Source organism: Sorghum bicolor, chromosome 8, assembly GCF_000003195.3.
Source record: "Sorghum bicolor cultivar BTx623 chromosome 8, Sorghum_bicolor_NCBIv3, whole genome shotgun sequence".
Lineage (NCBI taxonomy): Eukaryota > Viridiplantae > Streptophyta > Magnoliopsida > Poales > Poaceae > Sorghum > Sorghum bicolor.
In genome coordinates this window covers 6,190,142-6,213,451 of record NC_012877.2, presented here as the reverse complement: position 1 = coordinate 6,213,451, position 23,310 = coordinate 6,190,142, and positions in this window count along the sequence as shown.

The window sequence follows — 23,310 nt, the reverse complement described above, 5'->3', positions numbered from 1 at the left end:
AACAAAGGATAAGGTTAGTAAATAACGTCTCGCCCATCGCGGTGAAAACTTATTATGTGAAAAGCATCAAAGTATATGAATTAATAAGTGTCAATTAAAGGCATCCCTTTGTGATAAGAGCCAAGTCATGGTAACCGCAACCATAGTGAAGACCACAGTATACCTTTTGCTCCCCCGCATCTCCATTATCACATCAAGAGGAATAACATAGGAGCAAACAGAATGACATTTAAACAATTTGCACTTTATCACTTTTACAGCACGTTAGTATATCCACGCGGCGGGTAGTCGGGTAATCGTTGGACCTTTTCTATTCTATATGTTATCCACGGGTAGTCGGGTATATTATATAGTAGTACTTATATATAGAGGCAGCATGGTAACATAAGATTGTAGAAGTCGTTAAACACATGGGATTGCATGAGTGAAGTGGACTAACCTCTCCTTATGTTGAGCGCATTATCCCAATTAATGGTCCTTGCTAGCTTATCTCATGGCTCCATGTCTTGCCCAACCTCACCTTATGATCAGTAAAATAATAGTTCACTAGTTATCACTCAATTATCAAAACTAAATTAGGGATTTTCATTGTCACTCCTAAGCACAGGCCGGCCCAGGACATGGCTAGGGTGACATTTGTATCATGCTAAATAGGTTGGTGGTCACGGAGGAAAACTAGGGAAGCATTTGTTAGATGGTTTATTGCCTAGGAGATACACCTATAAAATATAAAATGTAAAGGACATCTTATTTTTGATTGTAATAATCAAAGAGAATAATAAACCTTCCCGTATGGGGCGTTGATTTCGTTGGTGGTGTTAGTTCCTTCCACCACTGTCGTCCACCACGGCCCTCTACAAGTTCCTCGCTACCCACTGTGTTTCTTGCCCCCATCTCAATTGCTCTTCTGATCTCCTCTCCTCTCCTCTCCCCTTGCCGATTAGCCACACACGTTTAGAATTGTTTTCATTTATACAGAAGCTTTAGACTTTTCACGTATGCTTTTCACATTTAGTAAATAGTTAGCTGCAGGTTGGTAGAAGTAGTGTGCTCTGCTTGTTTTCTTTTGGTCTGTGCTCTTGCCTTGGATCATCATGTCCAATTTTGCTTCCGCAATATTTCAAGAAAGCATTGTTCGTTGCAAGGATCAATATGTTACAAATTGGCTTGTGTGACCTTGGTAATTAGAAGACAAGAATGTTGTGTTTGAATTATGATATTATAGGCCAAGTTCTCACAAATTATTTTTTTATCGGTTTCCATTCACCTCCGTCGATCGTCTTTTGGGTACGGTCCTTCAGTTTTGCTAAGATCTTAATATTACCATCTAACTACAAAGCCATGTCTATCAAGCGTTGGACAATAGCTTTTTTTTTTAAGTCATTGCAAGGCGCCTGCTGGTCGACACCCGGCATAGAATTCAAAAGGCAACAAACACAAGAAATATAAGAGGTTCGTGAAAAGCATCTCTCTCACTGTGAAAACTCATGTTTGAAAAGCTTCAAAGTATATGAATTAAGTATCAGTTGCAGACATCCCTTAATTTGTGATAAGAACCAGATCTTGGTAATCGATCGCAACCATCATAGCGAAGGGGGTCGCCTTATTCCTTGGCCACTTACCACTTGTGTTAGTTTTTGCTCCCACACATTTTCATCATCACGAGAGGAATAAACTTAGGAGCAAATAGACAGCTGATATTTTAAACAATTCGCACTTTACACTTTTATTTACAGCAGGTTAATTAGTATATAATTTCTGCTGTGGGCCTTTTCTGATGTAGTCGGGTATATTATTATATTATACTCTAGGCAGCATGGTAACTTGAGATGGTGGAAGTTTGTTAAACACGTGGGTTTGGATTCGGGGCATAACATCGTGAATGAGGTAGTGGAGATATATTAGGATAAAAAGCTACCTTTTCCCAGGATTTAATTTCCGGACTGCCATGATTACGATAACCAGCTCTACCACGCACTGGGAGTTAATAAGCTAGTCGCATGATGCTGAAACGTACTGAAAAGCAGGTGAGCGAGCACCTATCTTGGCCTTTTGGTTTGATTTGGTGCCAGCAGACGGTGTATATTAGTCTTTTTTCATTCATTATCTTACTAGTAGCTAGCAGCTAGCCAGCACTCAGTACTGTGTGCAGTTTGGTCCCTTCTCTCGTCCTTTTTTTTTTTTTGATCAAACCCTCTCGTCCAGTTGAGACTTGAGAGTTGCATGTTCATCGGTTCTAGTTGGGCTTAATTTGCAGCTAATTAATTTGTGGATCCATGGACAAGTATATGTGTTGGATGCTTATTGATTTTAGAGTTTGATTTTAATCCTTTTTTTCATCTCTGCAACTGCTAACTATCTTACTAGTACTATAGAGGTCTTCAATGGAGCCCGCGATCCACACATTGTACTCAAAACTTGGGTGATTTTCATCATTGTGTCACCCGTGTGACCAAACAATAAATATCACCCAAATCAAACAAAAACCCCAAAATGGATTCTAAGGCTTCTGTCACAAAATCTAAAACCACTAGATCTCAAATCAACGTACCATACAAAAAGACATCGTAAATAGATAAAAAAAACATAAAAAAAATAATTTAATCATATATATACAAATTAATTCAGATCTATACTATGAAAAGCAAATTTAAAAATAATCATGAAGAACAAAACATATAAAAAAACAAATTCAATCAGATTTATTCTATGAAAGGCAAATAAAAAGGATGATCATATGAACATAACAGAGAAAACATACAAAATGTAACGAAATCAAAAACTTACACCACTATAACAAATAAGTTAGGCTGTCTCCAATAGGAGACCCATTTGAGAACAACTCAAAATGGGTCTCTAACACAATACCTATAGCCTCCAATAGAGTACCCATATAGAAGATCCATTTTGGGTATCAGGAGAGGCATAACCTAAATTTGGGTATCCTATCTCCGAAGACCCATTTGCAAAGAGTGTTGTCTTTTAGGTCTTATTGTTAGAGAAGACTAAAAATAGGTATGAAACCTTTTACCTGTAGTGCTACCTAAAGGACAAATGATGGTCGTGTATTTTTGGGTGACGATTGTTGAAGATAGTCTTACGGTGCATACCTCAGTGTAAAAAATATATAGAGACAATGTAAGTACACTAGAACCATATTAAACTATATATCCTACCTGCCATAGTTGTTCATGAATTTATCAAACATATATCAAAACCATCTCAAGAACTAAAGTATTACCAGAGAATACTGGAGTGCTTACCTGGCTAATTGAATAGATCAAGACCAAAACTGCACTGACACTTACACTTACTTGAAAGAAAACACTACACTGACACTTGTCACTCACTGTATATGAATAGATCAAGACAACTACACGATGAGAATATATGTAAGCAAATCTAATACTGAGATCCTGAAAAAAAAAGAGGGCAAATGAAATAGCAATTTAAATCAACAATTAAAAGTAGAAACGATTTAAAAGACAGAATCACATGTGAGCAAGAAAAGCAAAAGAAGAAAAGAAACAGCCTACCAGATCAATCCAGAGTCAGATCCAACAGCACAAAAAAAAAAACATGTGACCATAGACAAAGAATTACACGGGTGAGAAACAAATTGACCGCACATTAATCCTTAGGAGGCGTGGATGAAAAATCAAATATAGATATTACAAAGTTCTTACAATATTTTTCAAAAATATCTAGCCAATAATCGGTCTCTGAATTCATAGAGTTGTCTGAAGTCAAACTTTCCAAATTTAACCGAATTTACTAAGATTTATAAGATCAAATTAATATCATTAGATAAATCATAAACTATATTTTTATAATATGTTTATTTATTATCATAAATATTGGCATATTTTTCTATAACTTCAATCCAAAATAAAACATTTTGACTTAGAATAACTATACAATTTGTTTTATTAGAGATGGAGGAAGTATATTAGATCAATGTCATTAGATCAATGTCAAAAGATTGGTATATAGTGGTACTGTACTATGGTGCAATTAATGCTCTGAAACTATGACGACCGTACATGCTGCAGATTGTTGACGTTTCAAATAAAGGCAAGAATTCCTTTGCCAAAAAGAAGGGCGAATTATATATACTTCTCCATGTCGCTCTTTCATGGTCTAATAATATGTACGTTAACGAGTGATGATACATATATGTTGGAAGTCACGCAGCACCGTGTTTATCTCACGCGCTGCCTTCGCTAACCCATATGACTTTAGCCCTTCTTATATTCTCGCGTGTTTACACACTCACCAGCCGTTGTGCGTGTATTCCTGCATGGATCTACGATTAGAGGAGATGTAGAAACACGCTTATTAACAGATAGACATCACTGTTATTGGACTTACGTTTCCATTCTCTCGCACTGACCAAGAACGTGACCTTTGAAATATTTTCCTAGGTATACATGTTTTCCAAGCACCACTGGTATCAGAACCATTAACAGATTAACAGATGGGAAGCCCACCCGTTTTAAGGAAATACCGTGTTAATCAACCATTTTCAGAGACAGGCCTTCATACAGGGATCATACCTCTATTAATTAATATAGGATTAATAGATATGTAGTCCTTTATATGAAACTCATCTTTGTTAATAGATTAGGTGGCAACCCTAACATATCCCCTAACATACCCGCCTCTCTATTAACAACAGAGATGTTACCTCTACTATCATTAGCAAATATGGGTATCCCAATCTTAGTTTGATTGACCTTCTTCTTATGCAATTCTCAGATACACAAGAGATACTTATAACCATCAATGTTGGCCTAAATAATTTGCGTGCAATATATAGATTATGAGTCTCGTCATCGTAGCACTAATATTTTACAAATTAAAGTAATCAATGTCATATACAATATTTCTGTCTCTTGCTAATGTTACAAAACTATATATATAGTTCATGTGTCTAAAACAGATCTGGCGGTGTGTAATCTCTAACCCTTAGTTTCTCCCTTGATCTAAGGTCACTGAGCTTGTCCTCCATGGCTAGAGCTCTCTAATCTCACAGAAGTACCTGCCATTTCAATCAACAATTTTGTGCATGACGAAGTAGGAGAAGTGCTGCAATCTGTGTTACCTCTTCTTCATCAAAAGTTTCTTGTCTTGCATCAATCTAGGACTATGATTAGGCAAAACAAGGCGAAGTTCCTTGTCTCGCATCAACCTATGCGCATGTCCTTGAAGTCTATTTCATCGTCGCCGCTATTAAACATCGTGATTCGAAATGTGCATATATAAAGGAGCTAGCAAAGTCTTGCTTTTGCTGTTGCCATGCATGTACCAACCATGCATGCATGGAACTTCCTAACTTAAAATGGATCCTCTATGAGCTTAGTTATCCAATGGTAACATAAACTTGACATGGTCGTACTCCAGCGGGCAACCATTGGTGGTAGGGTTACAATGGGGCAGTGGTGATGCTCAAAAACTCGGCTAGAATGTCTTCACATGTAGTATGCAGCCTTCTTGTAATAAGGACCGTATAATTGGGCCCTGTTTGATTCCCCTTGCTAAATTTTAGCTAGCTAAAGTTCCAAACACATTGACTAAAAAGAGCTAAAATAGTTTAGTTCTATTAGTCACCCAAGAGTAGCTAAAAAAATTTTAGCTAGTTAAAATTTAGCAAGGGGAACCAAACAGACCCTTGGTATCATTAGATATGCTCACTTGTCATTCTTAGTTACACCGCCACCAATTCTAATCTACGAACTTTCTAGCTAGATCAGAATTAATTAATTTTCAGTGATGCTTTGTGAATTTGTTGGAGGAAAAAGAAAAAAGAAAATACGGGCGATGGAGCGCTGTGGTTGACCACAACAGCAATGGCCAAACAAAAGGGAAATTAAAAGATATATACTCTCGTCAAGTCCAAGTCAACCTTGACTTAATATATTCGGGGCTAGAGTCATATACTATATATGGGTGCTGTCCGGCGTTGAGCGAGCTAGGTCAACGACCCAACTGTGCTGTGAAGTGGCCAAGTGGGCATGATCATCAGGCCATGAACAGCAACGAACGAACGAGCAAGCACGCGGTGGCTGACCGGCGAAGTGGCGATGGGCTCGATCGACATCGACAGCGAGGTGGCACCAGTGGCAGCACTCACGCACTCATCGATGCACATGCACAGGCACAGCAATAACTAACGCGGCCACACACCCACACGTGAGAAACGAGAGAGAGGCATGCAGTACGCGCTGTGGTCAAGTGGTTCAACCCGAAATCCAAAAAGTTTTCAAGATTCCCCGTCATATCGAATCTTGCGGCACATGCATGAAGCATTAAATATAGACGAAAACAAAAACTAATTACACAGTTTGTCTGTAAATCGCGAGACGAATCTTTTAATCCTAGTTAGTTCATGATTGGACAATATTTATCAAATAAAAACGAAAGTGCTACAGTAGCGAAATCCGAAATTTTTTCGAAACTAAACAAGGCCTTGTTATTATCGACGAATTATGAGCAGGAGCTAGCTATATAGCACTACTGATCGAAGGGAGAGCGAAGCTAATTAAAAGGCAACGAGCCGTGACCGTGATACTAGAGGCCAGACTTCTGCAGTATATAGTGGCAAGCTAGCTAGTGGATGTTCTACATGGAACTAGTGAGCTTGCTAGCGACAGCGAGCGAGGTACAGTCATCAGTCACTAAGCACTAAATTAAGCGGAGGCCTTGTTTAGATCAAAAACTTTTTAGATTTTGGCTACTGTAGTATTTTTGTTCGTATTTGGCAACTATTGTTCAATCATCGACTAACTAGTTTCAAAAGATTCGTTTCGCAAATTATAGATAATATGTGTAATTAGATATTTTTTTTATCTATGTTTAATGACTGGAACAAAATTTGCATGCTGCCCTGGCCTGCCGCGGGGTGCTGCTGATGAACAGTAGCATCGCACTTTGTTGCTGGGGCTAGCAGTAGCAGGCATGCATTGCAACAGCAGTAGCACGATGCAAACGGACGCATAGCTGTTGAATGAGAAAGATCGGCGACTAATAATCCACTCTCGGTGGCTCTCTGCTGCTGCTGCTGCTGCCATGTAAATATTCGGCTACTGGCTACCTTACTAACCATGCATAAAAACGAATGATGAGCCTCCTGCAGGCTGCAGTGTACTACTCTCTACAGTTGAGTTTTAATAGCATCTGGACCAGATTGTAATCAGGTCTTGCGTGCAGATGAATTATAGCTTTTAAGTGTATGTTTGATTCTGAGACAATGAGAGATGGGATGGTTCCATCCCCTGTTTTAGAGACGTAATCGCCCTTGTCCCATGTTTGATTGCAAGGGATGAGATTGTCCGTGTCCCGTGTTTAGTTCAAGGGCATCAAATTCTGAGACAAAGTCATTTGACATGTGGGTTTCTGATTGTAGTCATTCTCTCGTCCCTCGCCATACTCTTGTCTTTTAGCAATTGAGGGTGTTCTCCATATTAGGACATATATATTCCATGGATATTCCCCAAATGGGATGGATCTTGTCCCAAATTCTCATAACCAAATACACTATTAAAAAAGGAGATTGTATGTTCCATCCCGTCCCGTCCCATCCCATCCCCTCCCCTAACCAAACACGCAATAAGTTCCATATTAGGTCTGTTTGGATAGTCATGTGTATTCACCTCAATCCATGTATGTCGTTAGGGTGGTTAATTGTAAAATTTAAAATAAATTTCATGCCAAACGACTTCAATGCATATAGATTAAGGTGAATATAGGCATCCAAACAAAGCCTCAGTTATTTAGCCCTAACCCCTCCTCCATTGACGATTTTAGTGCAAATCCAAAGCCACGTGCTTAACTAACGACTTTAGCTATTTTTATGTGTTATCCAATTCAGTATAAAGTACCAGCAATTATTAGCAAAGAAAATAAATATTGCGCAACCAAGATGTGGATATACATATATACTATCAGGTCACGTGTTGTAAAAGCGTAAAGAGAGAATTGTTTATTACCATCATGTCTCTATTTTTTGGTCCTCCATCGGTTTCTCCAGGTGTGCATATACGTGTCATGAATGACACCGATGGGTTAGGCTAAAAAGTGACGAGGTGCGCTATATATAGGGATAAGGAATGCGACTGCCTCATTGTTAAATTAAGACAATTAGCGAATAAGATAAGACATCATATAGAGTAGTAGCTAATCTACTAGGACTATGATTAAGAAGATTTGATTCCTATCAGAAATGGAGATCGAAACGTGTGCGTAGAGCAGTGGTAAAAACGCTGTTACACGTGGCCTAGAGTTGACTCCACGTTCTCAAAAAAAAAAAGAGCCACTCGCTAATGCTATTTATTACTCTGCGTTCCAATTCTAACACGGTTTTGGCTTTTTAGACACATATATTATTTTTACTATATATCTAGATATAGTGTATAACTAAATATATAGTAAAAATAATGTATGTAGAAAAGCTGAGCTCGGCATTATGTTAGTTGACAACAATGTTGCTTGCAATTGTGAGCATCACATTTCTTCCTTGGGGGCGGTATTGATGAGGCTCCACCATCCTCTAGGCAGTTCTCCACATGAAAACCTTGCCTAGGTTTATTCGGCCGGAGGTGCCAACATTTCTCATTTTGGACACATTTTCACCTTGACAGCGGTGCATCGATCTACAAGATCATGAAGCTTTTGGTTGTCTCGGCCACCACATGTTCTTGTTGGGGAGGAGTGGATCCTTCTCTCTCTTCCTCCCCCTCTGCAGTTTGCACACCTTACCTAAGCTAGCATCCGAGAATCCATGCGTTCAGCGGTGTGCGACTTGGGACTTGTTTAGATGCGAATTTTTTTTGGATTTCTCTACTGTAGCATTTTCGTTTGTTTGTGGCAAATATTGTCCAATTATAGACTAACTAGAGTCAAAAGATTCGTCTCACGATTTACAGTCAAACTGTGTAATTAGTTTTGTTTTCGTCTATATTTAGTGCTTCATGCATGTGCCGCAAGATTCGATATGACGGGGAATCTTGAAAACTTTTTGGATTTCGGTGGAAACTAAACAAGGCCTTGGCATTGTTGGAAATGCGGGGGCCTCGTGTGTAATGTAGTTGCCTGCACATGCATGGTGTGTTGTTAGTTGTTTGTTTCTTTTTTTTCCTTTTTTGGTTGTTCGTCTTCTAGGATTATAATTTTGTATTTTGTGTCTTCTATATCGATGGAAACACACCTAACACACCTCTCGTGTTGTTTGCTCAGAAGAAAAAAAAATCCTAAGCTAATTATGTATAGACTAAGATATTTGATCATTAATTGATTATCAAAAGCGGTGACAAAAAGATCACACGTTTGCTGATCCTAATTATTAAAAGCTGATACAAGGAATATTCCAGCGGCTGATGATGAGTTTGCTGATCCTAATTATGTTTTCCCTTCTTCTGTTTTCTTGTCGTCGACCGAGGATGTCAAGTTGGGGGGCTCTACATCGCCCACTACCCCCTTTCTTGCGCTGAAATGCGGCTTGGGAGATTCACTGTTGGGCCATCCTAGCCCGACGGTGGATCCGATGACGGTGGGACTCGCTTCTACAGCGGCTGACAAGCGTATTGGCGAGGTAGGCGTAGGGGTTGCTACTGCAACCGAACCCCTATGCCTCCTCCCTGACTCCACCGCGCCACCTCTGGCGCTACTTGGGACCGAGCCGGTTGCTGGCGAGGGCTATGACGCCACCCTCAGCCGCTCCCTGGCGCCAGCCACTACACAGGATCACGACGACAACCTGGAGGAGGTGGACTTGAGCCGCCAGCGTAGCCCACCCATGACGGTGGGTGACTTTGTCGAGGACACAGTGGCACCGGCTGGCTCGGGGGGATCTTCACCAGCACCTACCCCCCAGGCTAGCTCTGCGACTACCCTACCAGCAGCTCCCCTGCTGCTGGCCGCACCTTCCATGGCCGGGGTGGGGGAAGGAGCATCTGAGGAGCAAGCTATACCACCTACGACACCTACTGCGACCTACACAGAGGAGGTGATCATTCCTGTGGACACAACCACTCTGGCAGTGGGAGAGTTACCACCTACGGGTACGACGGCACCCATCAAAGTGTTGCGTCGTAGCAACAGGAACGCGGCAACCGCAGACGTCCACACCCTACATATGGTTGAACGGATGACAGCGAAAAAGAACCTTGAATTTCTAGGTAATTCTTTCACTAGCTTTCCAGATTCTAAAGTTCTTGCAAACCTTGGTAGGATAGGCATCAACCTAGGTACCTCAGCTGTAGTTTCTATTAAAAACTTAGAGGTAGATAGGTTGGTTTTATGTGCCAATGGAAAAAAGGGCTCAACCAAATCTACACTCTCCAATCTTGAGAGTGATGATGAGCGGGAGAGCCAGATTGATGTGATCCTCAGCCACAACTGTGGTAATTTAAATGAGAATCTGCTGGAGGAGGAGAGTGATCAAATAATAGACCTCTCTCCACTCCGAAGGAAGAAAAAATACAATAATGCCAAGAATATCATGAAGGGCAAACTTCCTAAAAAACCAAAAACACCCTCCAAAATAATTATCAAATGAAGGGTGTTTTTTGGAATAGTAGAGGTCTTGGAGACTTGGCTAAGCATAGGTTTTTGGCTAAACTAGTTAAGGAAGAGCAGATTAATTTTATTGCTCTTTCGGAAACAGGTAGGGACTCATTCCCGGATCATGTTCTCAAAAATCTTTGTGGAGGACATGATTTCCTTTGGCACACTATGGCACCCCATGGAAGGTCTGGAGGTATCCTGCTAGGTGTGGATTTGAATGTTTTTGACATTGGAGCAATCGTAGAGGGAGACATCTATGTAAAGTTCACCCTTAGAGTCAAATCAAATGACTTCAAGTTTGTGTTATTTGCGGTCTATGGACCAGCACAACTACAGAATAAGCGTGCTTTCTTAGTAGAAATAGCCAATACGTGTTCCAAAGAAACACTCCCATATATCATAGGAGGAGATTTTAATATAATGTGTTGCCCAGAAGATAAAAGTAGTGGTGACTTTGACCCTAAATGGCCAAATCTTTTTAATGCTATTATTGAATCTCTAGATCTTAAAGAGATTACTATGAATGGCCGCCAATACACATGGACTGGCCCAGGGGATAATCCAATATTTGAAAAGTTGGATAGAGTCCTAGTTACCACAGAAATGGAAATCATGTTTCCTTTAACCAAAGTAGAACCAAGGGATGGTAATATTTCAGACCATAACCCCCTGGTTTATAAACAGGCGCTTCGACCCACCAGGCCCACAATAGTCCTTTCAAATTTGAGAGAGGATGGTTGATAAGAGATGGATTTTATGATATGGTTGCAAATATTTGGCAATCTTCATGCTCCGGGTCAACTCTCCTTGAACGGTGGCAGTTTAAAATTCGTAGACTCCGTCAATATCTAAGGGGATGGGCAAAACACACAGCAGGGTCATATCGCAAAGAAAAAAGACGTTGTTAGCTCTTTTAGAAAAAATTGATAAGAAAGCTGAGATCTCTCCTTTATCTGATCAAGAGATCAATCTGAAGCATTATCTAAAAGAGCGTTTGGTTAACCTTCTAAGAGAGGAGGAACTGAAATGGTACCAGAGAGCCAAAGTTAAAACCCTATTGGAAGGGGATGCTAACACTCGGTTCTTTCATTTAGTGGCCAACGGGAAACATCATAAGCAGCATATCTATAAACTTGAGAATGATCAAGGTGCTGTGATAGGAGATGATAATCTCAAAAGACATATTACGACTTACTATAAAGAACTCTTTGGACAGCCGGAGAGTCTAGAGATTTCCCTTAGGGAAGACCAAATCCTGGATATTCCACAGGTATCTCCAGAGGAAAATGACATCCTCATTAGCCCTTTCACTGAATCTGAAGTGAGGGATGCGGTCTTCCAAATGGAGCATAATAAAGCTCCAGGACCAGATGGTTTTCCGATGGAATTCTATCAGGTGTTTTGGGGAGTGATAAAGGATGATCTCCTTCCCTTATTCATTGAGCTGCATAGGGAGACTCTTGACCTATACAGTCTGAATTTTGGTATTATTACCTTAATCCCAAAAGTTAATAATGCCATAAAAATTCAGCAATACAGGCCAATTTGTGTTCTTAATGTGAGCTTTAAAATATTCACTAAAGTGGGCACGAATAGGCTTAATATGGTGGCTAAAACTGTAGTGAGACCAACACAAACTGCCTTTATGCCAGGCAGAAATATAATGGAGGGGGTCGTCATCTTACACGAAACCATCCATGAGCTTCACACAAAAAAGAGAGACGGTGTCATTTTTAAAATTGATTTTGAAAAGGCATACGACAAAGTGAAGTGGTCTTTTCTGCAACAAACGCTACGTATGAAAGGTTTCTCCCAAATGGTGTCGATGGGTAGAAACTATGGTCACAGGTGGGAGTGTGGGAATCAAAGTCAATGATGACATAGGGCCCTACTTCCAGACCAAACGTGGACTCAGACAGGGAGATCCAATGTCACCAATCTTATTCAACATCGTCGCAGATATGCTAGCCCTCCTTATTAACAGAGCAAAAGCCGACAGTCAGATAAGAGGTGTTATACCCCACCTTATAGATGATGGTCTGTCCATATTACAGTATGCGGATGACACCATTATCTTTATTGATCACAACCCCGAACAAGCACAGAATTTGAAACTGTTGCTTTGTGCTTTTGAACAGCTATCAGGGCTGAAGATCAATTTCCACAAGAGAGAAGTCTTCTGCTATGGAGCTGCTAAAGAGATGGAATCCTTTTATACTAGTCTCTTTGGATGCAATACTGGTGTATATCCCTTCCGATATCTTGGGATCCCTATGCATCATAGACAACTCCTTAATTCTGAATGGAGAAAAGTAGAAGATCGTTTCGAACAGAAACTCTCTTGTTGGAAAGCGAAGTACCTGTCTTATGGGGGAAGACTAGTACTGCTTAATTCAGTCCTAAGCAGCCTGCCTATGTTTATGATGTCTTTCTTTGAGATCCCCAAGGGAGTATTAAAGAACCTAGATCATTATAGATCAAGGTTCTTTTGGCAAGGATCCTCAGATAAACATAAATATCGCCTTGCCAAATGGGACATCCTGTGCCGCCCTAAGGATCAAGGAGGATTAGGTATCCTAAATTTACAATTGCAAAACAAGTGCCTCCTAGCCAAATGGCTGGTTAATCTCTTGAATACAGAAGGTATTTGGCAAACGCTTTTAAGGAATAAATACCTAAACTCCAAAAGCCTATCCCAGGTGACAGCTAAGCCCAATGACTCCCATTTTTGGAGAGGCCTCATGCGTATCAAAGATGAGGTGTTGGCAAAAGGTTCCTTTCATATTAAAGATGGAACCGCAGCTAGGTTTTGGTATGGTACATGGGTAGGGGATAAGCCTCTGAAAGCTAGTTATCCATATTTATATAACATAGTGAGAGATCCTCACGCCACAGTCTCGAAAGTTATGAGTACGAATCCTCTGAACAATCTTTTAGGAGGGCCTTGGTGGATAATAAACTTACAGAATGGCTTAGTCTAGTGGCAAAGATATCCCATGTCGAATTGGTGGATGGTTCAGATTATTTCAGATGGAGTTTAACCAGATCAGGGTTATTCTCTGTCCGTTCCTTGTATCTCAATCTTATAGATACACATACACCCTTTCGGCATAGGAACATCTGGAAGATAAAGGTACCTCTAAAAATTAAAATTTTTCTTTGGTTCCTGCAAAGGGGTGTCATCCTAACCAAAGACAACCTTGCTAGAAAAAATTGGAAAGGGAGTCAGAAGTGCATTTGCTGTAATGGGAATGAAACTATTCAGCATTTATTCCTAGACCGTCCCTTTACCAAAATGATTTGGACGCTTATCTTCTTTGCTACTAGTTTGACCCAACCTAGATCAATCAGCCACATGTTTGGTACTTGGCTATCTAATCAAAATAAAAAGATTAGAGATTTGATTTGGATGGGGGTGGCTGCTTTGCTTTGGGCTATCTGGAGATGCCGCAATGATTATGTTTTTAATAAAGTGAAAACTAACTCTATTATGCAGGTAATTTTCTGGAGAGCGTACTGGTTATGCTTTTGGGCTCAGCTGCAGCATGATGAGACAGCCAAGGACGTGCTCTCGAAGATAAGCAAGAAATTAGAAGTAATTGCTTTAGAGATATCCAATAAAGAATGGAAACATTTATATTGTTTAAACTAGGGTCCCGGTCCATGTATAGGACTTTGGCTCTCTTTGTTTATCTCATTTAAAACTCTGTAATTTTGGGTTGTGTACATCCTCGGATGTAGAGGCCGGATTTTATATCCATTATCTAAAAAAGAAGTGAGGCCTTTTGTTTTTTACATGAACACTAGATTAATGACTCGTTGCAAGAGTTCAATGCAATATAAGCATAGCAGTTCAATGCAATATAAGCATACTACTTGTGAGAGCTATATCGGCCATTATAGCTTTGCTATAGTTGTTTTATACAGTGCGGGCACCAATATTTGTTCTTACATACAATTTGGTTAGTTTAACCTTCTACAGTTCGTTATTAATTATGAAAGAACCTATCAAATCTTCATATGTAGGTGACCATTAGGGCGAAACTAAGTTCTGGCTAGTCGGTGCAAAAGCAACGCACACCTCCCACCACCTGCCCACCCCCCCCCCCCCCGGCGCACACACACACCAAGAAAAAAATTAAATTTGATTAAAATTTCTCTATATATACACATTTAAGATATATATCTCTATATGGCATGTGTACCTCTCAAATTTACTCTAGCTTTGTCACTAGATGATGATTTGTTACACTTAGGCCTTGTTTAGTTCTTAAAAATTTTGTGTTTTGTCTACTGTAGCACTTTTATTTTTATTTGACAAACTTTGTCCAATTAAGGAGTAACTAGGCTCAAAAGATTCATCTCACAAATTACAGATAAACTGCGTAATTTATTTTTATTTTTGTCTATATTTAATGCTCTATGCATTTGACTAAAAATTCGATGTGACGGGGAATCTTGAAAAATTTTACGAACTAAACAAGGCCTTAGACCTTGTTTAGTTCCGAAAAATTTTAGGAAATCGACACTGTAGCACTTTCGTTTGTATTTGACAAATATTGTCCAATTATGGACTAACCAGGCTCAAAAGATTCGTCTCGTCAATTCCGACCAAACTGTACAATTAGTTTTTATTTTCGTCTATATTTAATACTTCATGCATGTGTCACACCCATATTTTAAGAACAAAATAGGATGCATAAAAGACTCATATGTGCCCCAGGAATAGTCGCACACATAAGTAGACAAATCTCAAATGTACCATTGCAGTGTTTATTACATAGCGGAATATATATTGAATCACATAGTCTCATACAAAAATGATAGCATAAAGTAAACAACGCTCTCGACGGAAGCTCCACACAGGGACACTGTTGACTGGTTGACTCCAAACCTAGTACTCATAACGATAATCCTCATCCCAGTCATCTTCATTATCATAACCTGAGGTGTTGGGAAATTGCAAGAGTGAGCACATATCGTACTCAACAAGTATAACCAGGGGTTCATGAGGCTCAAATAGCTGACACTGGTTTGACTGCATTTAGCTTTTAATAGTGGATAGCATATTCATAATTAAATAGCAAATGCCAAGGTAGCATAGATAATCCACTAATCACATGATCAAGTGTAAGCATAATTAATCTCATAGCATAAACGATAATCAAATTAACATAACAACTTGATAAGCTCATTGTCGGCGCAGCAAGAACCCCCAAGGCCGCTCATAACCGTGAGCACGGCTAGTATACCAGTTTTACACTCTGCAGAGGTTGTACATCTTTACCCATGAGTCATGATTTACCCTTTCGCCCGAGGTAGCTAATCTCTTAACCCCCTTCCTAGGGAGGTCGGCAGGGATCACTATGAAGCCTTTCAAAAGTTCGTCTAACAAGTTAGGGCCGCAAGGTTTCCTTTGCGCGCAGATATAGAGCCCCCCTTCCGATGGCACAATGACTCGCAGCCTATACTCATACAGACAGAGGCCACACTATACCCAAAACGGTTCAGCCCCTCCGCCCTTTCGGGTAACCTCTAACCAGCTAGAAAAGTGCTTCATACTGAGCTAAAGCCAGAGCCATTATAGCCCTCATGGTTGCACTGTTGTCCCGGTGATCACTTACAGACAAGATCTCATACAGTTATATGTGTCATTCTTTTATGTTCATGGCATAGCTATTAATCATCTTACAAGATCATGGATTATATCAAGCACTAGCACATCTACAACAAATGCACTTCAAGTAGGTAGCAAGGAATACAGGTAACAATCATCTATGATTTTGCTAAGGTCGACAAGGTGATAGCATGCATATGATATATATATATATATGTAGTTAATAGTGAATAGGTAACAAGGATGATCCCAAGTTATACTTGCCTTGACCAAAGCTCTCCTGAGCCCGCTGGTCTTCAAAAGCTTGGTCTTGATCACCAACGTACAGCTCACCGTCTATTCCCAAACATCAATCAACAACACGCAATCCAATGGAGACAATCATACACAAAGCAAACAAGGTATAATTAGAACATTACACCAAACAGTGGTAAAACAAATATAAAAGTTTATCAAAATATTCTACGCAGCGCTACGATCACACAAACGTAAAGTTCACGAAAATCGGAATTAAAACGAGTAAGATATGAATTTTCTAAGATTTCCTATAGAGTAATAATTAATTAAATGCTACTGCAGAATTAAAAAGTTTCAAAACAGTAAACTAATATTTCTAACATGTAGAGCTCGTTGAAACGAATCTAACGAAATTTGGATGGACAAAAACGGAGTTAAGATAAATATTTTATGAGCATTATAAAATTGATGGCAAAGCTGTAAATAACCGAAAGCGTATTTGGCCGTAACCGAACGTAAATACGCTTTCAACACAACGAAACGTAATCTGTTCCAGGACGCCAGGGACCGCGGGGTAAATAACAAATCTTTCCGGGGACTCTTTATGAAGATTCACTGCGAACAGGTAAGTTCTAATCTCGGCCGTTGATCGTCGGTTGGATGGCTAGCAGGCCTTCGGTTGGATGGCTAACAGCCCTTCGGAACGCAGGGTCGTCGTCCGGCCGGAGGTCGCTCGGTGGCGCCATGGCCACCGTCCGGAAGCTCGCCGGCGTCGTCCGGCTTCCCGTTTCCGAGCGCCGTTTCTAGAAAGAAAAGCACCGAGAGTTGGAGAATCACTTCGCGAACTCACCTAGACGGTCTACTCTAGCCGAGAAACAAGCAGGCCTTGGTTTCGCGGCAAGGAAGGAGAGCTCGCCTCGGCGAGATCCAAAGCACAAGAAAAACAGCGGCTAGGGCACGGTTTGGCAACTAGAAGCAAAGAGGGGGTCGCGGGGGCGAGCACCAGGCTTTATAGGGTCTCGGTTTGCGCAGTTGACAACAAATCGCGGATTTCCTGGGATCGAGCTCGGCATGGAATCGGGTCCTGCTCAGACTCGAGGAAGGGGATGGTGACGCGCTGACACGCGGGCCCCGGAGGTCAGCGAAAGAGAGGGCGGGGCCCGGCTGTCGGCCAGAGAGAAGAGAGGGGAAAATCGGCGCGCGGGCTTCCTGGGCCGCACTGGGCCGAGGCGAGGGGGAAGGGGGATGCTCGGGCTGCAGCCTGGGAGGCTTCCTTTCTCTTTTTTTTTTCCTATTTCCAATTTCCTTTTCTGTTTTGTTTTATTCTCTTTTTTTTTCAAAGCCTTTTTCAAAAAGGATTTTGAGGACAATTAAATATAAACCAAATACTTATCAACACAAAATAAAATATGTCTCAGCATGAATGCACATTCATGTTTCTAAACTTATAATAAATTTTATTTTCCACAAAATTATTTAAGTGCTAAATTTAAATGCTCTCAAAAATACTTAATTAAATCAAATTAAATCCTATTAATCCGAAATCAAATTTTGGGTGTTACAAATTCTACCCCCCTTAAAAGAATCTCGTCCTCGAGATTGAGCAGTGCATAAACAAACCACTGTGGATATGTCCTCCAAACATTCTCTCTTTTTTTTCAAGTTGCTTGTGTCTCTAAATACCAATTCCATTGTACTAGCAACTTCAATGTCTCTAACCAGGTAACATACCTCGTAACTTATCTGAAAATTTATTCCCTACACAGTCCTGAAGATCAACACCATCATCCTCTAAATGATTCACTGTGGCTGTGGGTGGAGCTTGTACTGCTACGTCCACACTGATTCTCTCTCCCTTGGGTGTGGTCACAACTACTACTTTCTCCTTGCACTTAATTTCCGTAGCATATTTCTTCATCCAATCCAAACCCAATATCACATCTATGCCTGAGGTTCTCATAACCATGGGACTAACAGGGAAATCTACCCCCCTTAAAGAAAGACTTGCTGAGGGGCAACAATATGAAACTGGTATAGTCCCTCCCGGTGAGTTTACTAGCATATGGGTTTTCAGGGCAACTAGTGGTATGCTATGAGCTCTAACAAATGCTTGTGATATGAATGTATGCGAAGCTCCAGAATCAAATAAAACTGTAGCGGGAATAGAGTTGATACTGAACGTACCCATCATAATCTCCGGTCCCTCTTGTACTGTCTCTGCAGCCACATGGTTCACCTTTGCTCCATGAGAATTAGACTTTTGATTGTTGTTCCGCTGGTTGAATCTCTCCGGGCAATCATATGACATATGACCTTCTTTCCCACAGCGAAAACACCTAGTAGGGGTATTGGGAGCACTTCTCTTCATAGAGGTGGCATTTGAATCTCCGGAGCGGGAAGTCTGCTGTCCACTTTGTTGATGATTAGGATTACGCTGAGATTGTTGGTTGCGATCCCATTGACTAACTGGTCCCTGGAACCTCTGTTGATTGCTCTGCTGAGAATTGAAACGTTGGCGGTTGTTGCCTCCAGACCCTTGTGCTAGCATCCTCCTCTTCTTATCCTGACCTTTGCGCATGTTATCCAACACAATGGCACGGTTCACCAGAGCCTGGAATGTAGGGTAGGTATTTCCAGCCAGTTGCAATCTGAGTTCATAGTAAAGACCTTTCATGAAGAGACGTTGTTTGTCAGCATCTTCTCTGACTTCGTTTGGAGCATAGCGAGCCAACTGCTCAAACATGTCATGATACTCAGCCACAGACATAGAACCCATCCTAAGAGATCTGAATTCTTCCTGCTTGAGCTCCATCATTCCTTCATTGATGTGTCGTGCTCGGAAGTCTCTGCAAAATTCTAACCAAGTGACAGGAGGAGCATTGTTGGGATGAGCAGCTTGATATGACTCCCACCAGGTCTGAGCTGCTCCCTGAAGTTGTCCAGAAGCATACAACACCTTCTCTAAGTCATTGCACTGTGCTATGTTTAGTTGCCTCTCCACAGCACGTAACCAATCATCTGCCTCCATGGGATCCGCTGAGTGTGTAAATACCGGAGGTCTTCCCTTCATGAATTCCCCCGCTTATCTCCCACATGAACAGGTGGTGGTGTTGGTGGAGGTTGTTGTTGTAGGTGTTGCATGAAGACGTGCATCATCTGATTCTGAGTTTGCATAAGTTCCTCCACAGTAATTGGGGCATTGTCACTATTGCCACGGCCTCTGCCTCTGCCTCTTCCCCTTGCTGCCATCTGCATTCCAAGGTATATAAACACATCTTAGTAATGTCCAACATGACAATTACAAGAGTTAACCGAATCTGAAATTTTCTGGGTAACATCCAACATCAGCAGATCAGAAAATCAGTAATATCTCGAGTTCCAGAATTCAAAAGGATACATGCTGTACACCGTTGGAAATATAAAGAAATTGTCTACAACTTTCATTTAGATCATATTACCAGATTCCAACGTGAGGTTAACCAAAAACTGGGTACAACCGAAACTGTTCCAGAATTCCAGACTGCGCAGAAACCTCAACTTGAAACAGTCATAACTCTCAGCTCATAATCGATGATATGGTCATTCTTGCGGCATTGGAAAGATATGGAAGTCTACTTGTTCCCAGAAAAATTTGATGGACATTGCATGAACAGATTTTGAGATGTACCAGATTCATTGCAGACTGCTCCATAAAACAGCAAAGGACAGAAACAGAATTTTAACCAACCCCAACTATTTAGTTCATTAATCCTTATGCCTTAAGCCTATAAACTAAATGAAATTGTAGAGGAAATCCACAAGATCATTGCACTCATTACAAAGATCCAAATCAAGCATAAGCATAATAACAAACCAAACCAAGCATCAAAGGTTCACATTTCAAGCATTAACTCAACTTGCGGTACTATCGTTCTCTTCCTATTAAGGGCAAAGATTCCTAAAATTCTCTTTCAACTATGTAAGCAGGTGGTAAGAGAAGGTTCTAAAAGCATATTCAAAGCAAGGAGTGGGGATGAGAACAAGTCTTTAAGATAAGCAACAAGGTGAAGATGAATAGGATATAATGTAGAAGAAAATATCAAGGTTTATAGAACAAGGATTTTATAGCAATTTCAAAACCTTATGACGGCCAATTTCTAACTAGGCTTGCGTCCGACAGTCAACAAAGCTCCGATACCAATTTGTCACACCCATATTTTAAGAACAAAATAGGATGCATAAAAGACTCATATGTGCCCCAGGAATAGTCGCACACATAAGTAGACAAATCTCAAATGTACCATTGCAGTGTTTATTACATAGCGGAATATATATTGAATCACATAGTCTCATACAAAAATGATAGCATAAAGTAAACAACGCTCTCGACGGAAGCTCCACACAGGGACACTGTTGACTGGTTGACTCCAAACCTAGTACTCATAACGATAATCCTCATCCCAGTCATCTTCATTATCATAACCTGAGGTGTTGGGAAATTGCAAGAGTGAGCACATATCGTACTCAACAAGTATAACCAGGGGTTCATGAGGCTCAAATAGCTGACACTGGTTTGACTGCATTTAGCTTTTAATAGTGGATAGCATATTCATAATTAAATAGCAAATGCCAAGGTAGCATAGATAATCCACTAATCACATGATCAAGTGTAAGCATAATTAATCTCATAGCATAAACGATAATCAAATTAACATAACAACTTGATAAGCTCATTGTCGGCGCAGCAAGAACCCCCAAGGCCGCTCATAACCGTGAGCACGGCTAGTATACCAGTTTTACACTCTGCAGAGGTTGTACATCTTTACCCATGAGTCATGATTTACCCTTTCGCCCGAGGTAGCTAATCTCTTAACCCCCTTCCTAGGGAGGTCGGCAGGGATCACTATGAAGCCTTTCAAAAGTTCGTCTAACAAGTTAGGGCCGCAAGGTTTCCTTTGCGCGCAGATATAGAGCCCCCCTTCCGATGGCACAATGACTCGCAGCCTATACTCATACAGACAGAGGCCACACTATACCCAAAACGGTTCAGCCCCTCCGCCCTTTCGGGTAACCTCTAACCAGCTAGAAAAGTGCTTCATACTGAGCTAAAGCCAGAGCCATTATAGCCCTCATGGTTGCACTGTTGTCCCGGTGATCACTTACAGACAAGATCTCATACAGTTATATGTGTCATTCTTTTATGTTCATGGCATAGCTATTAATCATCTTACAAGATCATGGATTATATCAAGCACTAGCACATCTACAACAAATGCACTTCAAGTAGGTAGCAAGGAATACAGGTAACAATCATCTATGATTTTGCTAAGGTCGACAAGGTGATAGCATGCATATGATATATATATATATATATGTAGTTAATAGTGAATAGGTAACAAGGATGATCCCAAGTTATACTTGCCTTGACCAAAGCTCTCCTGAGCCCGCTGGTCTTCAAAAGCTTGGTCTTGATCACCAACGTACAGCTCACCGTCTATTCCCAAACATCAATCAACAACACGCAATCCAATGGAGACAATCATACACAAAGCAAACAAGGTATAATTAGAACATTACACCAAACAGTGGTAAAACAAATATAAAAGTTTATCAAAATATTCTACGCAGCGCTACGATCACACAAACGTAAAGTTCACGAAAATCGGAATTAAAACGAGTAAGATATGAATTTTCTAAGATTTCCTATAGAGTAATAATTAATTAAATGCTACTGCAGAATTAAAAAGTTTCAAAACAGTAAACTAATATTTCTAACATGTAGAGCTCGTTGAAACGAATCTAACGAAATTTGGATGGACAAAAACGGAGTTAAGATAAATATTTTATGAGCATTATAAAATTGATGGCAAAGCTGTAAATAACCGAAAGCGTATTTGGCCGTAACCGAACGTAAATACGCTTTCAACACAACGAAACGTAATCTGTTCCAGGACGCCAGGGACCGCGGGGTAAATAACAAATCTTTCCGGGGACTCTTTATGAAGATTCACTGCGAACAGGTAAGTTCTAATCTCGGCCGTTGATCGTCGGTTGGATGGCTAGCAGGCCTTCGGTTGGATGGCTAACAGCCCTTCGGAACGCAGGGTCGTCGTCCGGCCGGAGGTCGCTCGGTGGCGCCATGGCCACCGTCCGGAAGCTCGCCGGCGTCGTCCGGCTTCCCGTTTCCGAGCGCCGTTTCTAGAAAGAAAAGCACCGAGAGTTGGAGAATCACTTCGCGAACTCACCTAGACGGTCTACTCTAGCCGAGAAACAAGCAGGCCTTGGTTTCGCGGCAAGGAAGGAGAGCTCGCCTCGGCGAGATCCAAAGCACAAGAAAAACAGCGGCTAGGGCACGGTTTGGCAACTAGAAGCAAAGAGGGGGTCGCGGGGGCGAGCACCAGGCTTTATAGGGTCTCGGTTTGCGCAGTTGACAACAAATCGCGGATTTCCTGGGATCGAGCTCGGCATGGAATCGGGTCCTGCTCAGACTCGAGGAAGGGGATGGTGACGCGCTGACACGCGGGCCCCGGAGGTCAGCGAAAGAGAGGGCGGGGCCCGGCTGTCGGCCAGAGAGAAGAGAGGGGAAAATCGGCGCGCGGGCTTCCTGGGCCGCACTGGGCCGAGGCGAGGGGGAAGGGGGATGCTCGGGCTGCAGCCTGGGAGGCTTCCTTTCTCTTTTTTTTCCTATTTCCAATTTCCTTTTCTGTTTTGTTTTATTCTCTTTTTTTTTCAAAGCCTTTTTCAAAAAGGATTTTGAGGACAATTAAATATAAACCAAATACTTATCAACACAAAATAAAATATGTCTCAGCATGAATGCACATTCATGTTTCTAAACTTATAATAAATTTTATTTTCCACAAAATTATTTAAGTGCTAAATTTAAATGCTCTCAAAAATACTTAATTAAATCA